The sequence below is a fragment of the Harmonia axyridis genome, chromosome 3 (assembly GCF_914767665.1).
Source record: "Harmonia axyridis chromosome 3, icHarAxyr1.1, whole genome shotgun sequence".
Taxonomy (NCBI): Eukaryota; Metazoa; Arthropoda; class Insecta; order Coleoptera; family Coccinellidae; genus Harmonia; species Harmonia axyridis.
In genome coordinates, this window is record NC_059503.1 from 56,216,215 (window position 1) to 56,231,778 (window position 15,564).

The 15,564-nt window shown below is 39.0% G+C and overlaps 1 long non-coding RNA gene across 1 annotated transcript; it reads right to left on the minus strand.

Annotated features, from left to right (window-relative positions):
- Positions 1–3,787: 3,787 nt before the first annotated feature.
- Positions 3,788–15,241, minus strand: LOC123676158. Its single transcript, XR_006746858.1, has 3 exons — positions 15,040–15,241; positions 8,341–8,344; positions 3,788–3,798 (listed from the first exon to the last, which is right to left on the minus strand). It is a non-coding gene; the product is annotated as an uncharacterized LOC123676158 (long non-coding RNA).
- Between the last annotated feature and the right edge of the window lie 323 nt (positions 15,242–15,564).

Below are 15,564 nucleotides of genomic sequence, written 5' to 3' on the forward strand. Positions count from 1 at the left end.
AGCCATAGGCTATATGGTGTATTTATTAAAAACCGAAAATATGATAGTTCTGAAATCAAATGGATTTACAGGATGATTCTAATGTTTTTTGCTGAGATAAATTTTGATCGATCAAGTTTTTACAGGGTGTTTCAAGTGAGCGGGTCACTGGATTTTATGGCTTATCCTTTGAGCAATATTGAAAAGTGCTCCATCATAATGATATTTTTCACAGCCTGTCCAAATATGTTACCTGAAAAACTATTGAACCAAGGCATGAAAAGTTTTCGAGGAAAAAGCATTTTCAAAAGGAAATATTTTGCAAATTCGTCCGGTTTTCAAAATAAGAAGGTCTAGAGACAATTTCTCAACAATTGTTTCTTCATTTGAACTTACTTAGAATCAGTATACTTAATATACTTAATATTATTTTCCCATATTTTCTGAATCAATCTCAGGTTGATTCTACATGGAATCTTGAAATGAATATAAAACTACTACTATATTTACATATTCCGATTCAGAATCGATTGAGCATTCAGAAAATATGGGAAAACATTAAAAAGTTAATTTTGCAAGGAAAAATTTTCTGTTTTCTAGAAAACCGGAAGTTCAAATGGAGAAACAATTGGTGCTCAAGAAGATCCATAGTCGATGTTTAGTTGTTGTTAAAATGCCTAGGGTACGTGTACGCGGAATTTATCGCCAGCTAAATGAATTTGAAAGAGGTCGAATTATTGGTCTACGGATGGCGGGGTTGTCATTTCGAGAAATTGCTAACTGTACGAACAGAAATCCAACTACTGCAGAAGGACGTCGAATGGGCACAAATGAAGTTCAAGATCGACGTCTAAGTCCGCACCTACATTAGGTCCGCATTTCTCCCGATCCGATCCGATCCGACGTTGTCCGATGGTCGGACGACGTCGGAAGAAAAACAAACACATTTATCTTAATGTTAGTGCCTACAACATGATCGGCCGTCAAATCGGATAGTGTCGTGAGTCGTCGGGAATCGAGTGTAGGCACTAACATTAAGATAAAGGTGTTTGTTTTTCTTCCGACGTCGTCCGACCATCGGACAACGTCGGATCGGATCGGATCGGGAGAAATGCGGACCTAATGTAGGTGCGGCCTTAGACTTAGCCCCGGTGCACACATCCGACATTTGCAGTTGCGACACCGTTGCGGTGTCGTACGCTAGTGTGCATGCTCCCATTTGATTCTTTGTATCACAGCCCGCATGATGGCAGTTACAACGTCGCAACGGCACGGCGGGTAGTGTGCATGCTCCCATTTGATTCTTTGTACCACAGGCCGCAAGTACGACACAGCAACGGTGTCGTAACTGCAAAAGTCGTATGTGTGCACCGGGGCTTATGACCATTAGAGACCGATTTGCGACAACACGATCTTCGGCTGATCAGAAGTTAGGAGAACAAGGCCATTCTGTAACTGTCCGAACGGTTTACCACCGGATAAGATCTTTTGGACTACAGCATTATCCACCATCTCTGACGTTTGAGCATTGCCGGCAACTATTACAGAGATGCAGTGAACGTCAACATTTGATCGTGGAATGGCATCAGGTCGTCTTTTCTGATGAATATCGATTCTCCTTGAGTGGACATCATGGCTGAAGAAAGGTTAGACGGCGTCGTGGAGAAAGACGTGAACCTCAGTTTGATGTTGAGCGTGATGTACACCGGACAGTAGGCGCTACGGTATGGGGTGCTATTGCATATGCAAGTGGGTCACTTTTAGTCTTTATTCGTGGTAACATTACAGCGCTGCGTTACTTTCAAGAAATAGTGGAGCCATATGTTCTCCCTTACCTTAACCGGCTCGAGAATCCAATATTTCAGCAGGATAATGCCATATAGGGTTTAATCTTTTTCGAAGCGATCCATGTGAATCTTTTGTCATGGCCTCCCAGATCCCCAGATCTTTCACCCATAGAGAATGTTTGGGACATCATGGGTAGAAAGAAGGCTTGGAAATTTACCTCAGCCCTCACAGACTTTGGCGGCTCTGAGACATGAAGTACTACAGATAGCTTGGGATAGTATCCCTCAAGAAGAAATAGACCATCTTCTTGCATCAATGCCGAGACTTGTTGGAGAGTGTATAGATAATCGCGGTGGACAGACACATTATTAACAAATTTATTAAAATAAATTGTAAACCCTTCGTTTTTTCTCCAAATTTCAATCACTTACTCCTTGCTAAACTATCTATGTTTTAACAAAAAAAAATTAATTTCAACAGCTCCTTCTGGGTTTATTTGTCAGTTAGTATACTCCTTGAACCAGCGGATATGGTACTTCAACGGATTGGAAACAGCGGATATAGCCATGGCAGTCATTTGGCTGATTTCGTTTTCCATCGTTAATGGCATACCTTCCCCTTCACAATGAAATGAACATCCGTTGATTTGTCTTGAAATATACTCTTTTTGTTCAATAACAAAATGGAACCTCTTATTCTAAGTTTTGGAAGAATTCGTGTACAACTGAATGAAATTCATTTTTTCATTGAATTTGGAATATCTATTATGGAGCAAAAAAGGAAGGAGGTGGTCGTTAGGACATTTTCACGAATGTAATTATCTTATGCTTTTTACTAAATGTTGGATCCCTCTGAATAAGCATATATTTGCCAGAAATAACTATGAAATATCTATTTCAATTAATGTTAGAAAAAACACAACTCCTTTGTAATCAATCTTTGATCCCTTAATTTGTCTTCTTGGTTATTGAGACCAACATCAATATCTACTCGTTTCCCCATCATCTAAGTCTCATTAACTTGAACACGAATACGTCCAATCACTCAACGATAACAACCCCATGCCACCCTTATAATTCAGTGTCTTGAAATTATAAATTTTCTAATATCGGCGATGAATTATCGCCCACTTTCGAGGGTGGGTTCCAGAAAAGGGTCTCCCCCTGTTCTTGAACAAAACGTGTTTTTAGGAGGAAAACTTAATATGATTAACGACAAGCGTTAATTATGGTTGACCCTTGTCCGATGGCGCAAAGTGCCTCCAACCCCCAGTCTCCGATTCAAACCCCGGGCGAACAACCCTTAGATGTTGACCAGAACGTGGTAATTAATATTGTAATATCTCAGGAATGCCCGCCTGTGGTCTAATGTGAACCGAATTTTTGGCGATGCGATATTTTTGAGGCCTTCGCCTCGGTTACTTTTATTACTTTTGTCCTAAGGGAAAAATGGGTATTGTTTGAGGGTTGCGGAAACCGGAAATAAATCAGGTGGTTTGATTAATGTTGCCGAAAGGGATCCAAAACTAGAATATTCAAAAAAAGAAGGAATTTTAAAATAATTGAGAGGAATCCCAGTTATTTTTAAACCCCACTTAATATGCTGAATAAATTGTCAAGACTTTCCACTATTGACACAGTAAGTATTAACGTGATCGAAATAGTAATCACTTAGATTGCTTGGGTTAAAACGAGAATTACCTAATCAAAAATTGACTCAGAACTTATTATATCAATATTTATGGTGTAATTTTCAATCTCACAGTTAACAAAATGGGGCGAAACTTTTTGGGCACTCTTCCCATTTCGGTTCTCTTCCAGATATGCAAATTGCATATACAATACGCACTCACTCATTATTAATAAATCAGATATCTGTTGAATTTGGGGATATTCTTGATATTATGTCCTATGTATGACAACTATTGTTGTAAAAATTCTCCTTATTCCTTGTTCTAAACCTTTTAGTTAACAAAAAACATTTGACAAAATTGATCCCTTGTCAAGGACAGAGAAAAGTTTGGTCTTCCGACTTTGTCGAGTCATTGCTCAATTTTACCTCTGATCTTATCTTCATATGCAAATATATTGCAGCTCGCAATGTCCGGATCCTTCGAGTTGAAGGTTCAATTTCGGGTCAGGTCAGATTGGTTCGTGGACCAATTCGGGTGCTTCTAGGGACCACCAGTGGTCCGTGGACTAACGGTTAAGAACTACATTGGGCATTCAGAATTCCCAATGTAAGTCTCACTATTTTAGAACCCAAAAAACTTGCAATTCTACTTGAAATTGAAGATATTGGGTTTTTCAGGTTGTCCTGAGTATTTACCATTTTGAAACCGATGATGGATACTTCCCAGTTTATTTCTATTTTCCGAGTATTTATTGAAAATAAACATACCTATACTTCTTACCTCACTTGAGGTAATCGTACTTTCACTAGATTTACGATTTTCTGAATCTAGTATGACAATGACTATATTTTCCAACTTTTGAACATTGGCTGCGTTCAGCGGAAAGAGCAGTTGCAAATCTGATCGCTGAACACTCACAGATCCTAAAGTGATCAGAGGGCGGTTTTCTGAACGATAAGAAAATACCTAACCTCTAAAACTTTTGTTCTGACGCTTCTCACAACGTGTTGAGCTTAGTGAGCGTAATTCAAATCCGCTCAGAAAAATGGCGTCCGCTCACTAAACATGTTGAGTATGCGCTCACTGATCAGATTCGTTTAGCGGAAATTCTTCCAACTGTTTCACAACTGTTGTGACCACTGAACGCAGCCATTCTTTACCACACAAAGTTGAGAACGACAAGCATCTGCTATTTCTATTATCGAATCCATAGGATTTGAAGGAAATATCTTGGAGAGGATTAAATCCTATTTGAGTGATAGAGTACAATGTGTCAAATACGGGAGTTCACTATCTGACCCTATCAATGTCCCCTCTGGGGTTCCCCAGGGATTTCATATGGGGCCGGTGTTGTTTAATGTGTTCATTAATGACCTTTCAAATGTTATTACCAATAGTTCCTTTCTGTTGTTCGCTGATGATTTGAAGATGTTTAAAACGGTTCAATCCATATCTGATGCTGGGAGTTTGTAGTCTGATTTAAATAACCTTTCAAGATGGTGTGCCATTAACTTGCTAAAACTGAACTTGGCTAAATGTCAAAAGACAACATTTTCACATAATTTTGAGACTATTAATTATAGTTACCTACCAAATCAGCGGCACTAATTTATCAGTGTGCAATAAAATCAACGATTTAGGGGTTATTTTTGACTCAAAAATGACCTTTAAGAATCACATAATTGAAACCTCATCTCGTGCTCGAAAATGTTAGGCTTTTTTCTCCGTTCAGCTAGAGATCTGTCTGTCAACTCCCTGAAGATTATCTATTGTGCACAAGTGAGGTCCATACTTGAATATAACTCTGTCATTTGGTCGCCGCTTCATAAATTTGATATTGAACTCTTTGAGAGTACCCAAAATAAGTTCTTGAGATACTGTGGCTATAGCTTGAGAGTGAATAGAGATGAATATTTTTACCCACGAATACTAGAAACTCTGAACTTAAACACATAGAAGATTGGAGATCGGTCTGATATTCCTCCATAAGATTATCAATGGATGTATCGATTTTCCTCAGATTGTTGAACCTATCCCGCTCTCAGTAAATGTTAGAAGAAATAGAAATAGTGACATTCTCAAGATTCCTTTCTGCAGAACAAATTATGGACAAAATGAGTCCCTCAATAAAACAATGAGATCAGCAAACACTCACAGCAACAAACTTGAGCTGTTCGATTCATCCTTGGCTTCCTTTAGAAGGGCTGTTAGAAGGTTGTAATTATTATTTTTGTTTTTTTTTCTCTCCTTTTGTTTGTATTCATCCTATGAATACATTAATGTGTGGACATGTATTTTAACTTTGTATCTTTCTATTTGATTGTAAATTGGCTTGCCGTTCAATAAATGAATAAAACCTTATTTTATCAATAGAAAATAATTGTCACCAGTCTCATAAGAAATGTCTTCACGTGTAAAAACATTCGAGTTTCCTAGTTTATATCCATCATTTTATCTCTTCAAAAAGTTCTGAGATTTGGATTAAAATTGAAATTCATCTGGGGAATTCATTTTAGGGAAGGAAATGTAGTTATTTATTACATATAAGAACCTCAATAACCCAACAGTGACGCAACAAGCCAGTTCAAAACGCCTGAAATCCTAGAGATGTTGAACGGCGTTTGTTTGCTTATGAACAGCTGTCTGCAAGTCAAAGACGGAAGGGATTCCTTCGCTTCGTGACTGAAGACAAAAAATGGGTTCATTATGATAATTCCAAGCGCAGAAAATCTTGAGGATATCGCGATCTTGCTTCCACGTCGAAGGCTAAACCGAATATCGCTTTCAAAGTCATGCTCAGTATTTGGCGGGACCAGCTCGGCGTAGTGTATTATGAATTGTTAAAAACAACTGAAACATAACAGGCGATCGTTATCGAACGAAATTGATGCGTTTGAGCCGAGCATTAAAAGACAAAAGGTGGCAATTTAACGAGAGACATAATAAAGTGCTTTCACAGCATGCTCGATCCCATGTTGCGAAAGTGGTTGAAATGGGAATTCCTACCGTACTCCAGACGATGCTCCCTCGGACTATCAATGTTTCGACCAATGTCCAGCACTTCCGGTCTTATGAAGAAGTAAAAACTTGGATCGATTCGTGGATCGTTTCGAAAGATGACCAGTTTTTTTAATGCCAGATTCGTACGCTGTCCGAAAGATGGGAGAAAGTAGTGTCCAACAATGGGCAATACTTTGAATCATAAATGTATAACCAGTTTTTAGCAAATGTTAAAACACTGCAATCTTCTAGTTCTCAAATCGCAAAGCTCAAACATCCCTTTTCCCCAAAACACTCAGTACATCCAACCCTTCACGCTCACCTCGACCTCGAAATTATGTCTTAACTCACACTTTATCATCTCCCCATCTGCATTGTTTACAGAATAACGCTAGATCTAACTCACCCCAGCCCTAAATCACCACCCAGTTCGCGGGCGGAATACTAGCACACGAGCATCATGCACCGCCCGCTGATAAGGCCTAGCAGAATTCGTCCTTCTCGGTGACCGTGAGTTATGGACCTTCTTGAGGGGGCAGCCGAGCATATAGAAGAACGATTTAATTAATAAACGTTATCTCGGTGTGGTTCCTGGGCAAGAAACGCAGAGAGAGAGATATATGGGGGTCGAGCGTCGTGGGGCGGTTTCGACCGTCTCTTCTGACCGTTGGCTATCCTTCGAACAACTTCCCATTCTAATTCCGTAATTTCCGTAATTCGATTTGTCGAAGCGGAGATACTCTGGACCGGGGATTTATACTCCGGGGGTGGAGGGAGGTGGTGTAGTTTATGGACGTTGAGATGGTGGGGGTTGTTTATTTCGCTCGGAGTTCAATTGCTTCCTGAAGTATAATTGTTTTTTAGCTTTAACTTTGGAAGGGGTGGAGGAGGAAAGAAGCGAAGGAGTTGGAATTGAGAATGGTTATTGGACAGTTTACTTGTTCCGCTAGGAACAGTCTAATCATTTATGATATTCACTTCAACGATAAGTTTTCGTCGGATTTGGAAAAAAGAGGAAATTGATTTTTTATTATTATAATTTGAGGGATAATTAACTCTATTTTTTCCTATAAATCTGGCCGTATGGCGTCAATGGTGGCTTGAATCTTGGCTTCCAATGCTTGAAGAGTTGCTGGTTTGTCATACCTAACATGAGCCCATAAAAAGTAATTGAGAGGCGTTAGGTTTCACGAACGAGGAGGATCACTTAGCAGGACCACTTCTGGAAACGAAGGTTACACCTAATTGATTTTGCAATACATTGAAAAAGTTGCTGCAGTTGTCCGTCTTGTTGGAACCAATTGTTGTCGATGTTGGCTCGATAGCACTCGCCATTCACTCTAACCGCCTGGTGTAAACTTTCGGTATAAGGGCGGACTAGGTAGAAAACCAGTCTATAAAACCACCAGTTTCTAGATAAATCAATATAAACCTTTGGCTAATCTTTCTCGAGCCAAGTTACGAGATGCTTCCAGGGGTTTGATGTTTCGTCGCGAGATCGCTAGTGGGCGGTTAGGATATCCAGCGATCTTTGCTTAAGACACAACCTCTCTCACCATCGTGGAAAGGTGACACTGTTGCGTTGCAACGACCCCTTTAAATCCGCAGGTGCCGAAGTAGTGTGGCGCGACAATCCACAGCGCTATCTCTGTGAGTATACAGTCATTACATACTACACTACCCCCCCCCCAGTGCCAACGACCTACCAGAGGAGAAGGTACGCAGGTGTACTCTGGGGGGAAAGAAGAGCGCAAGCGAGCTGTGAAGGCGAAAATGCCAAGGATCAGCGTGCCTGTGAGCGGGGCAGTGACTCGCCTCTGCGCTCCAACGCTGCTACTTTCCGCCGTCGTGGTCACCAATTTAGTGGTACAACACTTGCAGACATCCTTGAACACTCTACTAACTCAACTTTTCATCACCTCGTAACTTACTCCCTAAACTCTCCTTTTCCCAATTATATACCTGGGTTACAAATATAAAATCATATGGTACACCGTGAATTTCTTCTTCCTTTTCTTATTCTCTAAGTTGTATGCTTGCGCAATGTTGTGTTGTGTGCCTACACATCGATTAGGGTAGGGGAAAGAAATTCTCTATCGTATCTTTCTGAAAACTCTATGAATGAGAAAATTGTATGCACAAGTACCATGAAAGAACATTGTTCTTCACTAATGCAGGCACATTTATATTAAGTATTGTGACGACAATTTCGGTTAGACACAGACATTATGTCTAATTGCTCTTTGTCGCCACACAAATAATCAATTTTAATGAATGTAATGGTGATTCGTTAATGGCTTGAGAATTGTCTTTGCTATATATACTGTAAAGTTGGAAAGAACAATATCTGGGGGCGAGCACACGTTTTCCTTGGGAGGTGAACATAAACCAGAAAATTAATTATTTTGCGGCTAACTTAAAGAATGTATTGTTATGTTGATTGCTGTGCACAGTTAATATTTTAAACTTAACTCTACAGTTTTATATAGTTTCTTTATGTATTTATGTTCTGAATAAACTCTTATTATTATTAACTCGTTACAAACCTCTTAACTAGCGCCCTCTAAGAGAATCAGATATAGAAACAAACTCTTGCGATTTCATAACTATATTGCCAGAAGTTTAGACATCATGGTAAAAAAGTTGTGAAATCATTTCAGAACCCCGAATCTTGAATACGGATTCCGTTATGAAAATTTTTTACTGAAAAAACTCAACTTATTCTAGGAATGGGGCTCCATTTTTTGAAATACCACTATTTCATTTTGTCCTAAGATATCACTATATCATTCAGCCAATGGTCATGAAATTTAAGTATTCAGCACACTCTCCCTACTTTTTTTTGGCATATTGAATGCTACGATGGAAATTTTACCAGAAGATATTTGAAACCAGCGCATTCGCCAATTCGTTACGCTTCCAAAAATTTTCGAGGTGTAATCGATTAAAATAAAAAATTCTAAATGAAAGATGACAAAATATAAATTGGATTTAATCGTTTCACAGTTTTCTTGATTTTCTCTTCTTTTGACATACTCGACATCGAAGAACCTGTGCTACGGGAGAACTAAATGGTTTTCCAAAAGAAGGTTATTTTGAGAGGAATCAAGGGATTTTTATCTCATTGTCAAGAGGAAGATATGTCATTAACGATTGAAAACGATATCAGATGAATGGCCGCCTAGGCAACGGTTGCAGCGGCAAAGCCTTCTCATGAAATTTTCAATAACCAATTTACACATTTGCGTTTGTATGCCTTCGATAACATCACGAATTGCATCTTTCACGTATTGAATCGATTGTGGAGCATTGAAATAGACCTTGTATTTCGTGTGACCTCGAAGAAAATAGTCTGAAGGTGTTAAATGACAAGATCTCAGTGACAGATTGTGATCACCTGTTCGAGAAACGTCTATTTAAACTTTTCTTGCAACATTGCAACTGTTGCGTTTCTTTACGAATTCCGAGCATTGGTATACATATAGACCTTATTGTGTCCTGGGAGAAGAAGTATAAAGGTATTGCATTACAAGATCTGGGTGGCCAATTCTCGAGAAATAATACAGCCAGAAAACTTTTCTTGCAAAAATGTGATTTTTTGTTACTTTTGTGGCATGTAGCGCCGTTTGATTGAAAATAATAGCTATTATTACAACTAGGGAAATATGAATAGTATATTTCCCGAGGTTGTCAAAGTTACATCCCGAGGGCGGAGCCCGAGGGATGTATAGACAACCGAGGGAAATGTATTCATATTTCCCGTGGTGTAATCAATAGTTTTTTTCTGATTGAAACAATCTGATAAGGAAAAATTATTATTAGATTGTATATTTTTGTAATAATTAAATTTTTAACGTTGCTATGGGCCATGTTTCTGAGAATCTTGGTTGACTGGTTTCATTTTGACGTCTTGTCAAAAATAAAATTAATGAAAAAATGTCGAACTACGTCGAAACTCAAGCGGCAAAGGCCCGTGAATCTTTGGTTCCAGCCAAATCTCAAGCTGCCTACAGTAAAGAGTACGAATGCTTTCAGGAGTGGAAAAGAAAAAAATTGGTGGACGGTGTGAGCGATAGTATTTTGTTAGCATATTTCCAAGATTTGGTATGTTGCTCTGATTCTTGTTATTCTTGATGTATGATTAATTCATTCGATCCCCAGTCCCAGAAATATTCTCCAAACACGTTATGGCCGAAACTATCGATGTTAAGATCAATGCTACATTTGAAGGAAAAAACTGATGTCAAATTATTCGATGAAGTCGAAGCATTTGTTAAGAACAAAAATAAAGGATACGTTCCTAAAAAATCATCAGTGTTGTCCCGGGAGCAGCTCAAGACATTCTTGAGTGAAGCTCCTAATGACGTTTTTTTGATGTATAAGGTAAAAGTTTCATTTTGATTTCCTCTGTTGATAAGATTTTTACATTCATAATTTTGAAGGTTGTTTTAATAATGGAAATCTTTGGCGCCTGCAGAACACGAGAGTTGGTGAATATGCTATCTTCAGATATCGAAGATCGTGGTTCGGTAATCATAATCAAAGTCTCAAAGACTAAGAATGATATAAACAGAATATTCACTATAATTGATGAAGAAGATCTGGGTGCTGCTCGTTTGGTGAGGGAGTATTCAGCGTTGCGCCCGCAAGGCGTTCTTAGGTTCTTCGTAGCTTATAGGAATAAGAAGTGTACTCTTCAGCCTGTCGGCAAAAATACCTTCGGAAAAATTCCGAGTAAGGTTGCTGAATGGTTGGGTTTAGATAATCCGAAAACCTATACAGGTCATTGTGGAAGACGAACATCCGCGACATTGGTTGCCGATGCGGGAGCCTCAATGACAACACTCAAGAGACATGGTGGTTGGAAAAGTTCGTCTGTTGCAGAAGGCTATCTGGCGGACAGTATGCTGCACAAAAATAAGGTAGCGAAGATGATAGCAGGTGTGGAGGGTGAGCCATCTGCAGCATCACAATCTTTGAAGACCGTTTTGGGAGAATCGTCCGAGACTGCTGCTGCAAGGAATGTTCTCAAGAAAACTGTAGTCTCGTCGTCGAATAATTATGAACAAGATATTTCTTCTTCCTTTGTATCTGGTGGAAATACTTTTAGTGGAAATTTCAACAATTGCAGTTTCCATTTTGTTACTAAATAAAGAAATAGTTTCATATTTCCCTAGGGAAATATGAACTGACGTTTCATATTTCCCTTGGGAAATATGAGTGTGTTATGACACATGGTAACTAAGGCGATATAGCTCAATATTGGTTCGATCAGAAAAAAACATAATTCTAATCAATATATTCCAATTCCGTCTATGAGAAACCATTAGCTAAGGCTCGGTAGCGCGATCCATTCACCGTTACAGTTGCACTATCCTCGTTTTCGGAGGGTAAGGTCTGATCACACCATCAGCCCAAAAACCGCACCAAACAATGACACGTTGAGAATGGAGAGGCTTTTCAAAAATCATTCTTGTATTTTCCGAGTCCCAAATGTCACAATTTTGCTTATTAATATTATGGTGAAAATAAGCCTCATCACTGAAAATGAAAATCTGGAATATTCTGCTGATCGACCGGTTCGAGTTCTTGTGTTAACTCAACTTTGAAGACCTAAGTCTTTATGTAAAATACGTTGTGATGTCGTTTGTGAAATGGTTGATTTCCAAGATCGTTGAGGAATCGACGAACCTGGGTTTTCGTCAATACTACATACTACAGTAACAATATTCTCAGTTGTTGTTGAGTGACGCAGACACTCAAATTTTCCCAACACTTTCAGCATTGCCGACCGAGAAGGTGCTTCACAATGACCCAAAACTGCTTGGGTTTCAATGCATTGTTGAAGCGTGTATCGTTCAATATTTAGTAATAACAAGTTCAAAAGTATCAGATACCCAGATATCAGGCCATTCAAAATAAAATCTCCTATTGGAAAACGCTCGTAAAAAGAAAGTGAAAACACGAAGACAAATCAATAAACATTCAAGAAAGAAGAATTATAACCGAGAGGTCAGCAAGTCTCCTCGTCCACTACCACTTTACATATCCAGAAGGCCAATAATTCATCTACAACCCCCTAGGAAACGGATACAACGGTATCCCTTCGGGAACTCAACAATCAATTCACTTTTATCTTAACGTCCTGACCAAATGTCATACTTGAGTTATGACGTCGTTTAGTTAAATCATGTTAAACACTTAGTACGGGGGAGGGAGGACGGAATACGAAAACGGTCAGCGGGAGCAGATAAGAAACTGCTCTATCTGGCCGAGAGGGTTGAATGGTCAAGAAGGCGGCCAGTGGGGTTGCTCAGATTGGGAAAGGGGTTGGGGTCGGTAAGTGATCACTTACGATATTAATGCGTAGAGCTGACGCCGTTCAATTTTCAGATTGAAGTGGTCTTTATGAGGAAATTTCGGGACTTATGTGTAACCCCTTTGGGTTGCGCCGCTAGAAAATTAATTATTTCGGGGGATGACTTGGCTACTTTTCGGAGTGTCGTTCTACGGTGGCGTGAAGTTTTGGGATCATTCATCTCGATGGGTTGAGTCTGTGCGTTAATTCGGGAAAAAAGTGGGATTGGAAATGCCCAAGGAGTTTATAATTTGGGTGCTAATGACTTTTACCGTGCAATAGATGGGGCAAATAGTTTGAAAGAAGGATTCAATAGAAATGTCCTTAGGCATATACGCATCAGGGGGATATTCCTCTTGAAGTTGAAATCTCTGTATTCATTGACATCTTTTTTACTTATAAAGGTTCAGGTTAGGTAAAAATGATTGATTGATTGATCAATCTTTTGATAATGTACTTGACTGGGCGCCATCGGCACATGGAACAATCGGTCACAAAAACTTGAAAATTACAAAAAATGTCAACAATTACAAACTACTTTTACAATTTCAACTTCACAAACGCTTTAATATTAATTTCAAAAAGATTCTTTCAAACTATGGAGCTCCAAATCGGTACGTGAGGAAAACTAGTCATCTCACCTTGACGAACATTTTGGAACTCCTTAGGTGGAAATAAATACTTTCAAATTTAACAGATCTTTATTATTTCGACAACTGCCCAAAACGCCTAGGCATCCCATGAATCAAGTTATTGAAATTCAGGCATTCTTCCTTCCTGAAGGGCTAAACTCAATTCCTAAAAAGTTAAAGGTGGTTTTGGCGATTGAATTTTGCTCTCCCTAAGTAATCCCATACGTGCTCAATTGGATTCATGTCTGGTGAGTTTGCTGGTCAATTTATTCTCTGGATATTGTTCTCTTGAAGAATGTTTTGAACCCTTCGTGTGCGGTGTGGTGGGGCGTTATCATCCTGATAAATGAAATTATCCCCAAATTCGTTGCGCAGAGAAACAATGATTGGTTCCATGATGTTTTCTACGTAGATGACACTAGTCATTATTCGTACAACGATAAAAAAGGGATACGAATATCATACGCCCTCAGCACATTATTGACATTATTGAGTCACTCTAGTCTGCTGGAACCTGGAACCAGGTGTCGTCGACTATCACTTTGTGAACCGAATCTTGACTAGTTCGAAAAAAGTCCGTTGCAATAAAAGACTTGGTGGTGTTCTGCCTATTGCCGACGGGTAGCCGAGGTACTGTTAAAGGTCTTCTTGTCTTTAAATTTGAGGAATGCAACCGTCTTCTTATGGTACTGGTTGAGACTATTCGTCTACATATAGGTCCTCTAAAAATGACTTCGAAGGGCTGTTAGAGATACCATTCCTTCGAAAAATTTGCGATATAATGGCCTTCTCTTCCTGATGTTACTCTGGGTCGACCAGGCACCGGTCTCCGGGCAATTCTGCCGGTTTTCAGGAAAAGGGCCACTATGCGCCTTACTGAAGTCCGTGGAATATTCAAACGTTGCGACAAAGCTTCTTGAAGTAGGGCTACTATTCGTGCCCGGGCAAACTGTGAATTTGGATGTCCCGGTATTTTCAGTTATAATATCACAAGAGCATAGACAATATTCGATTATACACCGATTCACGCAGTGAATCAAGTGAAGAGGTTCGTATAATCGAAATATATTGTCTTTGCTCGAATGGTATTCGTTACGATTATATAACGAATAATTTCAATAACTAAAGGGTGTTTTTTTAGAGCTATGGAACTTTAAATTGCAATAAAACAACGATGCATTACGATGGATTATTCGATTGGTATGAATTTTATTTATCCGCAAGACAATCTTGTGGCATTACATTTTAAATATGATTTCTGACATATAACCGCCATGGCTGGCTCAGATGTAGTCCAATCTGGACGTCCAATTTTCGATGACTTTTTCCAAAATTTGTGGCCGTGTATCGGCAATAACACGGCGAATGTTGTCTTCCAAATAGTCAAGGGTTTGTGGCTTATCCGCATAGACCAATGATTTTACATAGCCCCACAAAAAGTAGTCTAGCGGTGTTAAATCATAAGATCTTGGAGGCCAATTCACAGGTCCAAAACGTGAAATTAGGCGGTCACCAAACGTGTCTTTCAATAAATCCATTGTGGCACGAGCTGTGTGACATGTTGCGCCGTCTTGTTGAAACCACAGCTCCTGGACAGCATGGTTGTTCAATTCAGGAATGAAAAAGTTAGTAATCATGGCTCCATGTACTTTACGGATTTTTTTGAATTTTTCATTTAAACGTTGTAGTTCAGCCGTCTTCGGTAGGAAAACGGAAAATGACAAGTTAGATATTTCTTCACTTTTTTTGGCACAACATTCACAAGTTGGATGTTAACGGTAAATGTTGAATTTTAATTATTTTTTTTTACATTTTTCTTGTTATGAGGACAAAATCATGCAGCCAGACATAAGGTGCACCAAACAGTCAGTTTTTCTGGATGTAACGGGGTTTCGACATACACTTGAAGATTAGCTTCACTCCAAATGCGGCAGTTTTGTTTGTTGACGGAGCCATTCAACCAGAAGTGCGCTTCATCGCTAAACAAAATAAAATGGACGTAGTGCGCGATACGTATTCCGCACAGAACAATTATTTTCGAAATAAAATTGCACTAACTAGTAATTTTTACTAAATAAAGAAATATTTTTATTATAATTATTTGCAAGCGTTGTTCAATAGTGAGTCAATTCATGATAAATTGCCAAACCAAACCAATAAAAATAAATAAGCTG